This window comes from Lithobates pipiens, unplaced genomic scaffold (genome assembly GCF_037356315.1).
Source record: "Lithobates pipiens isolate NorthernLeopardFrog02 unplaced genomic scaffold, aLitPip1_a1.2 Scaffold_19, whole genome shotgun sequence".
NCBI classification, from domain to species: Eukaryota; Metazoa; Chordata; class Amphibia; order Anura; family Ranidae; genus Lithobates; species Lithobates pipiens.
The window spans coordinates 285,895,921-285,912,122 of record NW_027507764.1 but is presented as its reverse complement, the minus strand read 5'-3'; the positions used below and the strand labels follow the sequence as shown (position 1 = coordinate 285,912,122).

General features: G+C 47.1%; 1 protein-coding gene across 2 annotated transcripts in view; it reads right to left on the bottom strand.

The window, feature by feature from the left end:
- The window catches only part of LOC143996736 (dynein axonemal heavy chain 5-like), a 638,308-nt gene that overhangs the window by 470,336 nt on the left and 151,770 nt on the right, over nucleotides 1-16,202 (bottom strand). The window lies entirely within an intron of this gene.

Here is a 16,202-nt window from a genome sequence, read left to right as displayed (position 1 = left end):
GATGCCATCGCATTTTGAGAGACCCGAACCGTTACAGTTACAGTTTACAGTTCAAAAAAAAGTGTATAAAAAAAAAAAAAAAAAAGTAAATTAAAAAAACCAAAAAAAATATAAAATATAAAAACCAAAAATAGTTGTCGTTTTATTGTTCTCTCTCTCTCTCTCTCTCTCTCTCTTCTCTCAAATTTTTTATACTTTACTGTTTACTGTGTTATTGTTAACTATTTTTCATGTTTTCAGGTACGCCATTCAGCTGCAGCGTGGATTTATTTATCTTGACAGCAACAGCGTTTGCTCCCACGATACATAAAGCCGTGACTCCAGTGCTGTAGGCGGTGATTTCACCACCACAGTTAAAAAAGAGCATATATGCCGAAGCATGGGGGCATAAGGGGTGGAGGAGTGATTTTGCTCCTAATGCCGCGTACATACGGTCAAAATTCCGACGGAGGGCTTGCCCGTGGAAAAGTTTGAACGTATGTACGCAGCATAACTTTTTTGCGGGAGGATGCCCCCATGCTTCGGCATATATATATTTTAGGCACAGGTTGTGTTAAAAAATGTTTTATTTTTTACAGTTTTTTTTTGGCAATTGCTTTGCAGGTATGGTATGGTAAGGTTTTACTGGGATGTTACTTTGTTTTAACGTTAACCATAATTTGCTTAGCAGGTACGCCATTCAGCTGCAGCGCGGATTTATTTATCTTGACAGCAACAGCGTTTGCTCCCACGATACATAAAGCCGTGACTCCAGTGCTGTAGGCGGTTATTTCACCACCACAGTTAAAAAAGAGCATATATGCCGAAGCATGGGGGCATAAGGGGTGGAGGAGTGATTTTGCTCCTAATGCCGCGTACATACGGTCAAAATTCCGACAGGGGGCTTGCCCATGGAAAAGTTTGAACGTATGTACGCGGCATAAGTTTTTTGCGGGAGGATGCCCCCATGCTTCGGCATATATAAATGGTGCATGTATGTCCATCATTAGAAGTGGGTGGATGAAGGGAGGTATCTAATGGTGGGCATACCCACCGATCAATCTCTTTTTTTTCGTTCAGACAACATGACTCTCAGTAAATAGCTTGGGGTGTCTACTTTCCAAAATGGGGTAATTTGGGGGGGTTTTGTGCTATTTTGGCATTTTATGGCCTTTGCACCCTTAGAAATCCTGAAGGTGGTGATTGGTTTTCGGGGTGCCGTACGCGACTAGACTCCCAAAAAGTCCCACACATGTGGTATCCCCATACTCGGGAGAAGTAGCTGAATATATTTTGGGGTGCAATTCCACATATAACCATGGCATGTGTGAGCAATATATCATTTAGTGACAACTTTTTGTACATTTCTTTTTTTTTTTTTTTTTAGTCATTATTCAATCCCTTAGGACAAAAAAAATAAATATTCAATGGGCTCAACATACCCATCAGCAGTTTCCTTGGGGTGTCTACTTTCCAAAATGGGGTCATTTGGGGGGGTTTTGTGCCATCTTGGCATTTTATGGCCGTCAAAACTGTGATAGGTAGTGATAGGTAGTGAGGAGTAAAATAAAAAAATTGTGCCCTTAGAAATCCTGAAGGCGGTGCTTGGATTTCGGGGTCCCGTACGCGGCTAGGCTCCCAAAAAGTCCCACACATGTCCCTGTACTCAGGAGAAGCAGCAGAATGTATTTTGGGGTGTCATTTCACATATGCCCATAGCATGTGTGAGCAATATATCATTTAGTGACAACTTTGTGCAAAAAAAAAAAAAAGTTTGTAATATTCCCGCAACTTGTGGCAAAATATAAAATATTCCATGGACTCAACATGCCTCTCAGTAAATAGTTTGGGGTGTCTACTTTCCAAAATGGGGTCATTTTGGGGGGTTTTGTGCTATTTTGGCTTTTTATGGCCTTCGAAACTGTGATAGGTAGTGAGGGGTGAAATCAAAAATTTGCACCCTTAGAAATCCTGAAGGTGGTGATTGGTTTTCGGGATGCCGTGCGCGACTATACTCCCAAAAAGTCCCACACATGTGGTATCCCCGCGGAATATATTTTGGGGTGCAATTCCACATATAACCGTGGCATGTGTGAGCAATATATCATTTAGTGACAACTTTTTGTACATTTTTTTTTTTTTTTTTTAGTCATTATTCAATCCCTTAGGACAAAAAAAATAAATATTCAATGGGCTCAACATACCCATCAGCAGTTTCCTTGGGGTGTCTACTTTCCAAAATGGGGTCATTTGGGGGGGGTTTGTACTGCCCTGCCATTTTAGCACCTCAAGAAATGAGATAGGCAGTCATAAATTAAAAGCTGTGTAAATTCCAGAAAATGTACTCTAGTTTGTAGACGCTATAACTTTTGCGCAAACCAAAAAATATACGCTTATTGACATTTTTTTTACTAAAGACATGTGGCTGAATAAATTTTGCCCTCAATGTATGACTAAAATTTAGTTTATTCGATTTTTCTTATAACAAAAAGAAGAAAATATCATTTTTTTTCAAAATTTTCGCTCTTTTTCCATTTATATCGCAAAAAATAAAAATCGCAGAGGCAATCAAATACCATCAAAAGAAAGCTCTATTTGTGGGAAGAAAAGAACGCAAATTTCGTTTGGGTGCAATATTGCATGACCGTGCAATTACCAGTTAAAGCAGCGCAGTGTGAAATTGGAAAAAGACCTCTGGTCCTTAAGGTATTTATTGGTCCGAGGCTGAAGTGGTTAAACTAACGCAGTGTCGAATCGCAAAAAGAGGCTTTAGCTGCAAAATGGTCCGGGGCTTAAGTGGTTAAGGCTCCAATTCTGAGATAGAGTCTTTGTGTGGAGATGAACCGCTCAGTACCCCATGATGGAGTGATTTCCTACCCACAGGCCTGGGAGAGTTGGGGCACCTGCATGAGTCAACAGGATTGAGAGTGCTGTAGCAACTAGCAAGTCCAGGGGACTAAAGGGGATCTGTAATTTTTTGAAGAGTGAGAGCCAGGGGTGCTGGGAGAACCCTATCTAGAGGCCAGGAGTGGACCCGTGCAACAAGGTGCTGTAACTTAGTCTGAGTGAGCCTGAAGTGGCCGTGGTCTGGGAGAACAGAGAAAAGAGCAGTGGTGATGGTGAAGAGAGCCAGATGGCTTAGCATTTTTTCGTTATTTCTTTTGCTGTGTAGGCAACCTGTTATCAAGATTTTGCTTTTCCTTTTGATAAAAGTTGGCCAGGAAGACCTTAACACTCATAATCACTGAGCACAATCACCCCATATCACAAGACCTAAATGTGTTTTATACTGCATGTTGCAAACCTATTGTTTTTAGTTTAAAGGAAGAATTTGTAAAAGCACCATAGTAAAAATCCATAACCAGCTAAGAAACATGCACATGCATTTATATTTCAGTTTGAAGAGATCATTGGGGATCATCAGAAAGATATCAACCCTCAAATATAAATGTTTAAATAAAGATTTATAACAGTTTAAAGCTGGCCACACAAATGGTTGTTGGTAAAAGTAACCAATCAAAAGTCTGATGTGTATGATTGGGAGAAAAAAGTAAGCATATAACTGTTTGAGCATGTGGTTAGTTCACTTTACAATTACAATACTGCTACTATAACATATTTTTGATTTAATTGGTGATCTCTACCCTCAGCAGTAGGTAATGTTTTAACCTTTAAATCTCTGAAAGTCACTTTACTAATGCCACCACCCTCTGTACTGCTGCTTTCCAGGACTACAATCACACTTCCAGTTCTCACCTACATGTCCCTCAGTAAAGTGGAAACTGTTTGTACATTATCCTTGTGCCTTTTTTTTTTTTTTTTTTTTTTTACACTTTTTGTATTCTTAGATCCCCAGATAACCTTTTCCTGTCATTTTCTTCTGTTATCACCTGCCATTCTGAAATCCAAGGCTTCTATACTGTGAGATTTCCTATTCATCTATTATCTCCGTTACTTACCAGTTGTGCACACCCTTCCACACTGCTCCTCTGATTTATTTACTATCCTTAACATTTCATACTTCATTGTTTTTCTCCTACTTCTCAATTACCTCCATGACCCCAATTCCCTCAGTTATATCAGGATCTTTTTGGAATAACTGATGCTCTAGGCATCCCCTAGGAACTTTATAATTTGCAGTAAGCTATACTGAAGTTTCTTGGCAGGTCCATTCATTTGAGTAGTCTTATAATAAGATATACAGTATCTCACAAAAGTGAGTACACCCCTCACATTTTTTTTAAAATATTTGATTATATCTTTTCATTTGACAACACTGAAGAAATGGCATTTTGCTACAATGTAAAGTAGTTAGTGTACAGCTTGTGTAACAGTGTAAATTTGCTTTCCCCTCAAAACAACTCAACACACAGCCATTCACGTCTAATCCTCTGGCAACAAAAGTGAGTACACCCCTAAGTGAAAATGTCCAAATTGAGCCCAATTAGCCATTTTCCCTCCCCAGTGTCATGTGACTCATTAGTGTTACAAGGTCTCAGGTGTGAATGGGGAGAAGGTGTGTTAAATTTGGTGTTATCGCTCTTATTCTCTCATACTGGTCACTGGAAGTTCAACATGACACCTCATGGCAAAGAACTCTCTAAGGATCTGAAAAAAAGAATTGTTGCTCTACATAAAGATGGCCTAGGCCAGTGATGGCAAACCTTGGCACCCCAGATGTTTTGGAACTACATTTCCCATGATGCTCATGCACTCTGCAGTGTAGTGGAGCATCATGGGAAATGTAGTTCCAAAACATCTGGGGTTGTTCGCCATCACTAGCCTAGGCTATAAGAAGATTGCCAAGACCCTGAAACTGAGCTGCAGCACAGTGGCCAAGACCATACAGCACAGGACAGGTTCGACTCAGACCAGGCCTCACCATGGTTGACAAAGAAGTTGAGTGCACATGCTCAGCGTCATATCGAGAGGTTGTCTTTGGGAAATAGACATATGAGTGCTGCCAGCATTGCTGCAGAGGTTGAAGGGGTGGGGGGGGGCGGGGGGAGGTCAGCCTGCCAGTGCTCAGACCATACATAGCACACTGCCTCAAATTGGTCTGCATGGCTGTCATCTCAGAAGAAGCCTCTTCTAAAGATGATGCACAAGAAAGCCCACAAACAGTTTGCTGAAGACAAGCATACTAAGGACATGGATTACTGGAACCATGCCCTATGATCTAATGAGACCAAGATAAACTTAAGCCCCATACACACTATCAGATTTTCTGCTGATTTTTGTCTTCAGATTTACCAAAACCATGTAGTGCAGGGGCCTGTCTGATTGCATACAAATAACTCCTAAGGTTTGACCTCATATTATATGGTTTTGGTAAATCTGAAGGAAAAAAATCAGCAAAAAATCTGATAGTGTGTATGGGGCTTTATTTGGTTCAGATGGTGTCAAGATTGTGTGGCAGCAACCAGGTAAGGAGTACGAAGTCAAGTGTGTCTTGCCTACAATCAAGCATGGTGGTGGGAGTGTAATGGTTTGGGGCTGCATGAGTGCATGTCGACACTAGGGAGCTACAGTTCATTGAGGGAACCATGAATGCCAACATGGACTGTGACATACTGAAGCAGAGCATGATCCCTTCCCTTCAGAGACTGGGCCACAGGTCAGTATTCCAAAATGATAACGACCCCAAACACACCTCCAAGATGACCACTACCTTTCTAAAGAAGCTGAGGGTAAAGTTGATGGACTGGCCAAGCATGTCTCCAGATCTACACCTTATTGAGCAACTGTGGGGCATTCTCAAATGGAAGGTGGAGGAACACAAGGTCTCTAATTTCCACCAGCTCTGTAATATCGTCATGTTGGAGTGGAAGAGGATTCCAGTGGCAACCTGTGAAGCTCTGGTGAACTCCATGCCCAAGAGGGTAAAGGCAGTGCTGGAAAATAGTGGTGGCTACACAACATATTGACACATTGGGCCAAATTTAGACATTTTCACTTAGGGATGTACTCACTTTTGTTGCCAGTGGATTAGACATGAATGGCTGTGTGTTGAGTTGTTTTGAGGGGAAAGCAAATTCACGCTGTTATACAAGCTGTACACTCACTACTTTACATTGTAGCAAAGTGTCCTTTCTTCAGTGTTGTCACATGAAAAGATATACAGGCATACCCCACTTTTAATTACACACTAGGGGTTTATTTACTAAAACTGGAAAGTGCAAAATCAGGCTCACTTCTGTATATAAACCAATCAGCTTCAAACCCCAGCTTATTCAATTAAGCTTTGGTAATAAAACCTGGAAGCTCATTGGTTTCTATGCAGAAGTGAGACTGATTTTTCACTTTCCAGCTTTAGTAAATAAACCCCATTGTGTACTTAAAAGTGGGGTATGCCTGTAATAAAATATTTACAAAAATGTGAGGGGTGTACTCACTTTTGTGAGATACTGTATATTGTTTGCTTTTCCAATCCGAAGATTGCATATACCTTTTGAGTTATTTCACATTAGTAATAGGATTGTAATTCTTAAAGTGGGTCTAAAGCCTAAACTTTTTTCACCTTAATGCATTCCCTGCATCATGCACTTGCCGACCGCCCATGGGCGTCCGCAGTAGGGGGCAAGGGGGGTCAAGTGCCCCCCCCTGGAATCCCCAAGGTATCTGCCGTAGCAGTGCTGCATTTTTTTTCACTTTTTTTTTTCCTTTTCTTGTCCGCTGGCGGCTGCATCCTCCGCCCTCTCCGACGACTCCTATGGATCAGAGCACTGGCTGGCTCTGTTTACTGCGGCCGCTTTGTAACATGGCCCCGCCCCCTCAGACCGACTCGTGTGATAGTAAAGAGAATCAACGTTCCACCTATCACATGAGCCGGTCTGGAGGGGGGCAGGGCCATGTTACAGAGCGGCCGCAGTACACAGAGCCATCCAGCACTATGATCAAGAGAAGGAGATGCTGCAGGTACAGCACGCCCTATGTGCCACAGTGCCTGGATAGGAGGATCGGGGGGGGGGGGGGTATCCAACTTATTTTACTGTCCCCAGTTCACCTTGTGCTCCCTGCCCCCCCAGTGCTCTCCTCCACCACCACACTCTCCTGCCCCCCCCAGTGCTCTCCTCCCCACCACACTCTCCTGCCCCCCCCCCCAGTGCTCTCCTCCCCACCACACTCTCCTGCCCCCCCCCAGTGCTCTCCTCCACCACCACACTCTCCTGCCCCCCCAGTGCTCTCCTCCACCACTACACTCTCCTGCCCCCCAGTGCTCTCCACCACCACACTCTCCTGCCCCCCCGTGCTCTCCTCCACCACTACACTCTCCTGCCCCCCCCAGTGCTCTCCTCCACCACCACACTCTCCTGCCCCCCCAGTGCTCTCCTCCACCACCACACTCCCCTGCCCCCCCAGTGCTCTCCTCCACCACTACACTCTCCTGCCCCCCCCAGTGCTCTCCTCCACCACTACACTCTCCTGCCCCCCCAGTGCTCTCCACCACCACACTCTCCTGCCCCCCCTCCAGTGCTCTCCTCCACCACCACACTCTCCTGCCCCCCCAGTGTTCTCCTCCACCACCACACTCTCCTGCCCCCCCCAGTGCTCTCCTCCACCACTACACTCTCCTGCCCCCCCCCCAGTGCTCTCCACCACCACACTCTCCTGCCCCCCCGTGCGCTCCTCCACCACTACACTCTCCTGCCCCCCCAGTGCTCTCCACCACCACACTCTCCTGCCCCCCCAGTGCTCTCCTCCACCACCACACTCTCCTGCCTCCCCCCTCTCTCACCCACCACACTCTCCTGCCCCCCTCATAGTTTTCTCCTCCCCTGTTCTTGCTGCCCCCCCAACTCTCCAGCTCTCCCCATCCTTCTCTAGCCACCATCCCAGTGCTCCCCCCCTGTCCCCCCAGTGCTCACCCCCCTGTTCCCCACGCCCAATGTTCTCCACTTCCCCCAGTGCTCCCCCCGCCCCCCCACAGCACTCCCCCCCCCCAGTCCTCCCCCCTCCGTGCTCTCCCCCTGTTCTTTCCCCCCCAGTGCTCTCCACGCCCTCCAGTGCTCTCCCCCTGTTCTTTCTCCCCCCCTCTTCTTTCCACTCCCCCCAGTGCTTCCCCCCCCCAGTGCTCTTCAGCTCTCCCCATCACTCTCCAGCCCCCACCCCAGTGCTCTCCAGCCCCCCCATTCTCCCCACCCCTCTTCTTTCTGCCCCCCCTGGTGCTCTCCAGCCCCCCCCCCCCAGTGCTCTCCACCCCTGTTATTTTTGGCTCCCCCCAGCACTCTCCACTCCCCATACATTCTGCCCCCACCCATGTGCTCTCCAACCCTACCAGTGCTCTCCAGTCCCCAGTGCTTTCCACCCCTGTTCTTTCTTGCCCCCACTGGTGCTCTCCACTCCCCCCTGCTCTTTGTACCCCCCCAGTACTCTCCAGTCCCTGTGCTCTCCACCCCTGTTTTTCTGCTCCCCCAGTGCTCTTCACCGCACCACACTCTCCTGCCCCCCCCCCCCCCCAGTGCTCTCCTCCACCACTACACTCTCCAGCCCCCCCCAGTGCTCTCCACCACCACACTCTCCTGCCCCCCCAGTGCTCTCCTCCACCACCACACTCTCCTGCCTCCCCCCTCTCTCACCCACCACACTCTCCTGCCCCCCTCATAGTTTTCTCCTCCCCTGTTCTTGCTGCCCCCCCAACTCTCCAGCTCTCCCCATCCTTCTCTAGCCACCATCCCAGTGCTCCCCCCTGTCCCCCCAGTGCTCACCCCCCTGTTCCCCACGCCCAATGCTCTCCACTTCCCCCAGTGCTCCCCCCGCCCCCCCACAGCACTCCCCCCCCCCAGTCCTCCCCCCTCCGTGCTCTCCCCCTGTTCTTTCCCCCCCAGTGCTCTCCACGCCCTCCAGTGCTCTCCCCCTGTTCTTTCTTCCCCCCCTCTTCTTTCCACTCCCCCCAGTGCTTCCCCCCCCCCCCAGTGCTCTTCAGCTCTCCCCATCACTCTCCAGCCCCCACCCCAGTGCTCTCCAGCCCCCCCATTCTCCCCACCCCTGTTCTTTCTGCCCCCCCTGGTGCTCTCCAGCCCCCCCCCCCCCCCAGTGCTCTCCACCCCTGTTATTTTTGGCTCCCCCCAGCACTCTCCACTCCCCATACATTCTGCCCCCACCCATGTGCTCTCCAACCCTACCAGTGCTCTCCAGTCCCCAGTGCTTTCCACCCCTGTTCTTTCTTGCCCCCACTGGTGCTCTCCACTCCCCCCTGCTCTTTGTACCCCCCCAGTACTCTCCAGTCCCTGTGCTCTCCACCCCTGTTTTTCTGCTCCCCCAGTGCTCTTCACCGCACCACACTCTCCTGCCCCCCGTGCTCTCCTCCACCACCACACTCTCCTGCCCCCCCTGCTCTCCAGCTCCCCCCATCCTTCTCTAGCCACCATCCCAGTGCTCTCCCCCGTTCCCCCCCTGTCCCCCCCCCCCCCAGTGCTCTCCCCCCACAGTGCTCTCCCCTCTGTGCTCTCCCACTGTTCTCCTCCCCAGTGCTCTCCCCCCCCCCCAGTGCTCTCCACACCCTCCAGTGCTCTCCCCTCTGTTCTCCCCCCTCCTGTTCTTTCTCCCCCCTATGCTCTCCACTCCCCCCCACTGCTCTCCTCTCTGTTCTTTCCCCCCCAGTGCTCTTCAGCTCTCCCCATCACTCTCCAGCCCCCACCCCAGTGCTCTACAGCCCCCCATTCTCCCCACCCCTGTCCTTTCTGCCCCCCTGGTGCTCTCCAGCCCCCCCCAGTGCTCTCTACCCTCCGTGCTCTCCACCCCTGCATTTTGCCCCCACCCATGTGCTCTCCAACCCTATCAGTGCTCTCCACTCCCCCATAGTGCTCTCCAGTCCCCAGTGCTTTCCACCCCTGTTCTTTCTGGCCCCCACTGGTGCTCTCCACTCCCCCCCGGATCTTTGTACCCCCCCCAGTACTCTCCAGCCCCCATGCTCTCCACCCCTGTTTTTCTGCCCTAACAGTGCTCTTCACCGCCCCACACTCTTAGCTCCTCCAGTGCTCTCAGCCTACCGTGCTCTCTACCCTTGTTTTTATTGGCCCCCCAGCGCTCTCTGCTCCCCACCCCTGTGATCTCCACTCCCCCTCACTCTTTGCCCCCACCCATGTGTTCTCCAACCCCGCCAGTACTCTCTACTCTCTAGTACGCTCCCCCTTCTCTCCAACTCCCACCCAGTGCTCTCCACTTCCCCAGGACCAGAGGACAGGCTGATTGGGGCCGGAAAATGAGGATGGCTGAAGGTGCAGGTGGCCAGGGACCACTCCATCCCACAGCAGACAGATTCTCTGGAAGGAGCACCGTCCCCATCCAAAACGAGAACAGACCCTGCCTGCTGCTGCCCATCATGGATATCCTGCTGGCATGCAAGGTACCGTACCAAGCATCAACAACACACCTTCCCACAGACAGGGACTGCAGACCGGGACATGGGGCACAGGAGGGGCTGCAATGATGGGCACAGTAAAGCTGCATTTGGTGGGCACAGTGAGGCTGCGTTTGATGGGCACAGTGAGGCTGCGTTTGATGGGCACAGTGAGGCTGCGTTTGGTGGGCACAGTGAGGCTGCATTTGGTGGGCACAGGGGGGGGGGCTGCAATGATGGGCACAGTGAGGCTGCATTTGGTGGGCACAGTGAGGCTGCATTTGATGGGCACAGTGAGGCTGCATTTGATGGGCACAGTGAAGCTGCATTTGATGGGCACAGTGAGGCTGCATTTGATGGGCACAGTTAGGCTGCATTTGGTGGGCACAGTGAGGTTGCATTTGGTGGGCACTGGTGAGGCTGCATTGAGCTCTTGCATCAAGTCTGCAGTCTCTGTCCATCTCCTGTAGCATGTCTGCAGTCTCTGAGGGAGTCAAGAGTGGGAGCGCCGCTGGGATGGAGGTCATGGGAGAAGTCAGACTTGTGTGGACTGTGGACAGGAGACTATAGGATAAAACCAGAGCCACCAAGCTGGAGCCGACTGACTGAGCCCTGCACAGTGCACCTGAGAGGAGGTCAGTGAAAGCACCGCCAGGCCAGACGGGGGGGGGGGGTGAATACGATAATGTAAGGGGCACTGATATAAAGGGTTTCCTCCTTATATTAGTAACCCACCCCCCTTACCTTCGAGTATTCTTTCTGCAGAAGGTGCCCCCCCCCCCCACGTTCTGAGTTCCTGGGGTCCCCCTTAATGCCGTTATGCTGTTGGGCTGGTATAATAATGCTGTTGGGTTGGTATAATAATGCTGTGAGGCTGGTATAATAATGCTGTTGGGCTGGTATAATAATGCTTTTGGGCTGGTATAATAATGCTGTTGGGCTGGTATAATAATGCTGTGAGGCTGGTATAATAATGCTGTGAGGCTGGTATAATAATGCTGTTGGGCTGGTATAATAATGCTGTTGGGCTGGTATAATAATGCTGTTGAGCTGGTATAATAATGCTGTTGGGCTGGTATAATAATGCTGTTGGGCTGGTATAATAATGCTGTGAGGCTGGTATAATAATGCTGTGGGGCTGGTATAATAATGCTGTTGGGCTGGTATAATAATGCTGTTGGGCTGGTATAATAATGCTGTTGGGCTGGTATAATAATGCTGTTGGGCTGGTATACTAATGCTGTTGGGCTGGTATAATAATGCTGTTGGGCTGGTATAATAATGCTGTTGGGCTGGTATAATAAAGCTGTTGGGCTGGTATAATAATGCTGTTGGGCTGGTATAATGATGCTGTTAGGCTGGTATAATGATCCTGTTGGGCTGGTATAATGATGCTGTTAGGCTGGTATAATGATGCTGTTGGGCTGGTATAATAATGCTGTTAGGCTGGTATAATGATGCTGTTGGGCTGGTATAATAATGCTGTTGGGCTGATATAATAATGCTGTTGGGCTGGTATAATAATGCTGTTGGGCTGGTATAATAATGCTGTTGGGCTGGTATAATAATGCTGTGAGGCTGGTATAATAATGCTGTGAGGCTGGTATAATAATGCTGTTGGGCTGGTATAATAATGCTGTGGGGCTGGTATAATAATGCTGTTGGGCTGGTATAATAATGCTGTTGGGCTGGTATAATAATGCTGTTGGGCTGTTATAATAATGCTGTTGGGCTGGTATAATAATGCTGTTGGGCTGGTATAATAATGCTGTTGGGCTGGTATAATGATGCTGTTGGGCTGGTATAATGATGCTGTTGGGCTGGTATAATGATGCTGTTGGGCTGGTATAATAATGCTGTTGGGCTGGTATAATAATGCTGTTGGGCTGGTATAATAATGCTGTTGGGTTGGTATAATAATGCTGTTGGGCTGGTATAATAATGTTGTTGGGCTGGTATAATAATGCTGTTGGGCTGGTATAATAATGCTGTTGGGCTGGTATACTAATGCTGTTGGGCTGGTATAATAATGCTGTTGGGCTGGTATAATAAAGCTGTTGGGCTGGTATAATAAAGCTGTTGGGCTGGTATAATAATGCTGTTGGGCTGGTATAATAATGCTGTTAGGCTGGTATAATGATGCTGTTGGGCTGGTATAATGATGCTGTTAGGCTGGTATAATGATGCTGTTGGGCTGGTATAATAATGCTGTTGGGCTGATATAATAATGCTGTTGGGCTGGTATAATAATGCTGTTGGGCTGGTATAATAATGCTGTTGGGCTGGTATAATAATGCTGTGAGGCTGGTATAATAATGCTGTGAGGCTGGTATAATAATGCTGTTGGGCTGGTATAATAATGTTGTGGGGCTGGTATAATAATGCTGTTGGGCTGGTATAATAATGCTTTTGGGCTGGTATAATAATGCTGTTGGGCTGGTATAATAATGCTGTTGGGCTGTTATAATAATGCTGTTGGGCTGGTATAATAATGCTGTTGGGCTGGTATAATAATGCTGTTGGGCTGGTATAATAATGCTGTTGGGCTGGTATAATGATGCTGTTGGGCTGGTATAATAATGCTGTTGGGCTGGTATAATAATGCTGTTGGGCTGGTATAATAATGCTGTGAGGCTGGTATAATAATGCTGTTGGGCTGGTATAATAATGCTGTTGGGCTGGTATAATAATGCTGTTGAGCTGGTATAATAATGCTGTTGGGCTGGTATAATAATGCTGTTGGGCTGGTATAATAATGCTGTGAGGCTGGTATAATAATGCTGTGGGGCTGGTATAATAATGCTGTTGGGCTGGTATAATAATGCTGTTGGGCTGGTATAATAATGCTGTTGGGCTGGTATAATAATGCTGTTGGGCTGGTATACTAATGCTGTTGGGCTGGTATAATAATGCTGTTGGGCTGGTATAATAATGCTGTTGGGCTGGTATAATAAAGCTGTTGGGCTGGTATAATAATGCTGTTGGGCTGGTATAATGATGCTGTTAGGCTGGTATAATGATGCTGTTGGGCTGGTATAATGATGCTGTTAGGCTGGTATAATGATGCTGTTGGGCTGGTATAATAATGCTGTTGGGCTGATATAATAATGCTATTGGGCTGGTATAATAATGCTGTTGGGCTGGTATAATAATGCTGTTGGGCTGGTATAATAATGCTGTTGGGCTGGTATAATAATGCTGTTGGGCTGGTATAATAATGCTGTTGGGCTGGTATAATGATGCTGTTGGGCTGGTATAATAATGCTGTTGGGCTGATATAATAATGCTGTTGGGCTGGTATAATAATGCTGTTGGGCTGGTATAATAAAGCTGTTGGGCTGGTATAATAATGCTGTTGGGCTGGTATAATAATGCTGTTAGGCTGGTATAATGATGCTGTTGGGCTGGTATAATGATGCTGTTAGGCTGGTATAATGATGCTGTTGGGCTGGTATAATAATGCTGTTGGGCTGATATAATAATGCTGTTGGGCTGGTATAATAATGCTGTTGGGCTGGTATAATAATGCTGTTGGGCTGGTATAATAATGCTGTGAGGCTGGTATAATAATGCTGTGAGGCTGGTATAATAATGCTGTTGGGCTGGTATAATAATGCTGTGGGGCTGGTATAATAATGCTGTTGGGCTGGTATAATAATGCTTTTGGGCTGGTATAATAATGCTGTTGGGCTGGTATAATAATGCTGTTGGGCTGTTATAATAATGCTGTTGGGCTGGTATAATAATGCTTTTGGGCTGGTATAATAATGCTGTTGGGCTGGTATAATAATGCTGTTGGGCTGTTATAATAATGCTGTTGGGCTGGTATAATAATGCTGTTGGGCTGGTATAATAATGCTGTTGGGCTGGTATAATAATGCTGTTGGGCTGGTATAATGATGCTGTTGGGCTGGTATAATGATGCTGTTGGGCTGGTATAATAATGCTGTTGGGCTGGTATAATAATGCTGTTGGGCTGGTATAATAATGCTGTTGGGTTGGTATAATAATGCTGTTGGGCTGGTATAATAATACTGTTGGGCTGGTATAATAATGCTTTTGGGCTGGTATAATAATGCTGTTGGGCTGGTATAATAATGCTGTTGGGCTGGTATGAAATTTTTTCCAGGGCTGGTTTTTGAAAGCATGGGCGTCCGGAAGGTTACTCAGGTGGCTGGGTACCAGGCCCATATAGCCTAGAGAATGTACATCTCTTTATATTGCAATACATCTGTTGTGGTCATTTTTTTTTATCTTGATGAAAACAGCCAATACAGTGACAGTATGAGATCAATATATGACCACAACAGATGTATTGCAATGTAAACAGATGTAGATTCTCTAGGCTATATGGGCCTGGAACACAGCCGCCAGAGTCACTCCCAATACAAAGTGAAGATGAATTATCTCTTATATAACACAAATGTATTACCAGTGGAAAGATTTTCATGAGATTGTCAAAAAGAGGCGGAGCATGAGCGGCCTTAAAATGATGCCCCCCCCTTGGAAAAAGTTCTGCGGACGCCCATGCGACCGCCCACAGTACATTTACTGCGGGTGGGCGGCATTTACAGGCAAAGCGACATACCGTACTTCATTTTCCCTGTACAGACACAAGGCACCCCAACGCGACTGCTGTGTCCACCAAAATACGGATTCCAATACTTGGGGCCCGGTGATCATGTGGCCACTACATGATCACATGTTCACAATGTCAACAAAGCTGTTATGAATCAATATGATAATCATAACAGCTTTGCTTCCTTTGCTTGTGAGCTGTAATTGGCCCAAAACTATCACATGGTACCTGGGCCAATCACAACACCCTGTACCATGTGATTAGTTGTAGCATATCACAGATCACCATTATTCACAGCTGCCATGAACTAAACCCATTCATGACAGTTGAATGCATTTGAAAGAGATTTGAAAGACAGTTGAAAGAGATTTGTCTATCCAAATTTCTTTCATCAGTCCTGTGGGTTGAATGAGAGAAAGTTGGATAGACAAAGCTCTTTCAACTGTCTCTTTCAAATCACTTTCAAATGCTTTCAACTGTCATGAATGGGTTTAGTTCATGACAGCTGTGAATAATAGTGATCCGTGATTGGCCAGCCTTAGGCCTCTTCTTGTGAGTGTTCTACCTGCTTGATTATATAGAGGTTGAAAGTTGTGAATGACCGATGCTTGTGAGTAAATTGTATGCTCATTTGAATGTAAGGCCGCCTTAGGCTTTATTCACAATTGCAGTGTCAAACCTATGTGTATACGCATTTAAAGCGCATTTCTAACCACCTACTTGTATAAATGAATGTAATGATTACGCAATGGTATTATTCAGATTGGGCGCTGCATTTAGGGCAATTTAGGTAAGCTGTGTTTGGAGAGAACAGTATTCTGCACATCCAGGATCAAGTTAGAAACTTAACGCAGAGCTTCACCCTATGAGAAAGTTTTGCTTTATGGTATTCTCCCTCATTTACCACATTTGGTACATAAACATTTTTTGCACACAACCTTCTGGGACAGAAGGCTGCGGGGCCATTCACAAAGAGCAGCTTGTACATGTGCAGTGGCAAGTCAGCAGTGAAGCTGGCAAGGAGTCACAGCCAGCGCCAGGGACCTGAAGACTGGTGAAGAGCAAGTCCGTTTGAGGATGCCACTGGATCCCTGGGCAGGTAAGTGTCATTTTATTGAAAGTCAGCAGCTACAAATATCGTACTTTTATTTTTTTCCTCTTTAATTCTAAGCTATACTGATGTGAACACGTCTAAACGCAGCTAAACCTGCTTGAAAGCAGAAACTTCTAAAGACAGGAAAACGCGATCAAGGAAGTTGTTTATTCCTCCCAGAGAACTTCTCCTGCATTTAGAAAATGTAA